The following is a 2,064-nucleotide window of genomic DNA, read 5'->3' on the forward strand; positions in this document are numbered from 1 at the left end:
ACCAGAATGAGAGGAGAGAGAGAAAGGAGCAGAAAAATATATGCAAAAAAATTAATAATGGATGAAAACTCCTCAACTTTATTGAAAAACAATATTATACACATTTAAGAAGGTCAATGAACACCAAGAAGGATAAACCCAAAGAGAGCCACAAACAGACATGTCATAGTAAAAATGATGAAAGTTGAAGACGAGGAGAAAATCTTGAAAGTAGCAAGAGAAAAACTACTCGCTACTTAAAAAGGAACCCCAATGAGATTAAAAACAGACTTTATGGTAGAAACAAGGTAGACCAAAGTGCAATGGCATAACATATTCAAAGTACTCAAAGAAAAAAACTGTCAACCAAGAATCCTATATCCAGAAAAACTATCTTTCAAAAAGGAAGTCCAAATAAAGACTTTACCAAATAAACAAAAACTGAGAGGATCTGTTTCTGGTAAACCTACCTTCTAAGAAATACTAAAGGTACTTCTTCAAGCCAAAAGCCAGTGATTCTAGGTGGTAATTTGAATACATGAGAAAAAACAAAGAGTACCAGAGAACATAAGTATGTAGTTGTAAAAAACAATAGATATACATATTTATTCTCTTATCTTAAATGATTTCAAAAGCAATTTATAAAATATGTGCATAATGTAATCTTGGGCTTATAACATAAAGAAATGTGCCAATAACTGCACAAAGGAGGTGAGTGGGAGAAACAGTGTTTTGGGCTAAGGAAATGACTAGATTGTAGAATAATCATTGTAGCAATGTATTGTTGGGTCTGTAATATTAACAGATATAATAAGTATAAAAATAGTGCCTCAAAAAAGGGAAAGAGAACAGAGCTATACAGGAGTAATATTTAGATATATATGGTAAGCCCTGAGCAACTACTAGAAAAACAATCAACTAAAAAATGTAGTGAAAAAAAAATCGTTAGAGAACTTAAAATTGCTACATTTGAAAATATTCACTTAATGTTTAAAAAAGTCATAAAGGAGGAATAGAAGAAGAAAAAAGAGGTGAGATATATAAAAAACAAACAAAAATGGCAGATGTAAATCAATCATACTAGTAATTACATTAAATGCAAATGAATTAAACTCTCCAATTAAAAGGTAGGAATTTTCAGATTTGATTTAAAAAACTGCCACAGTGTACATTCAAAAATGCAAACATATTGAAAGAAAAAAGATAAAAAAGATGTATTGAACAAAGAGCAACCACAAAAAAGCTGGAGTGGCTATACTGATATCAAGCATAATAGACTTTAAAATAAAAGATGATACTAGAGGGCTTCCCTGGTGGCGCAGTGGTTGAGAGTCCGCCTGCCGATGCAGGGGACACGGGTTCGTGCCCCAGTCCGGGAAGATCCCACATGCCGGGGAGCGGCTGGGCCCGTGAGCCATGGCTGCAGAGCCTGCGCATCCGGAGCCTGTGCTCCGCAACAGGAGAGGCCACAACAGTGAGAGGCCCACGTACCACAAAAAAAAAAAAAAAAAGATGATACTAGAGATAAAGAGGGATGCTTTATACTGATGAACGGGTCAATCCATCAGGAACATATAATGATTATATATGCACTCAATGACACTTCACTAAAATACATGAAGCAATACTGACAGAAATTAAGGGAGAAATAGGCAGTTCAACAATAATCATCTGAAACTTAAATATCTGATTTTAAATAATGGATAGAAAAACTAGACAGAAGGTCAGCAAATAAATAGAAGATTTGAACCACACTATAGACCAACTAGACCTAACAGACATTTATAGAACACTCCCAAATAACACAGAATATACATTCTTCTCAAGTGTACATGGACAGTTCTCCAGCATAGACCATATGCTAGGCTATAAAACAAACCTCAATAACTTTAAAAGAACAGAAATTATACAAAGTATGTTCTTTGGCCACAATGGAATGAAATTAGAAATCAGTAGCAGGAAATATTGGGGAACTCATAAATATTTGGAAATTAAACAACACAATCCTAAATAACCAATGGGTCAGAGAAGAAATCAAAAAGGAAATAACATATTTTGATATACATAAAAATGAAGACAATGTAC

This window comes from Hyperoodon ampullatus, assembly GCF_949752795.1.
Source record: "Hyperoodon ampullatus genome assembly, chromosome: 3".
Lineage (NCBI taxonomy): Eukaryota > Metazoa > Chordata > Mammalia > Artiodactyla > Ziphiidae > Hyperoodon > Hyperoodon ampullatus.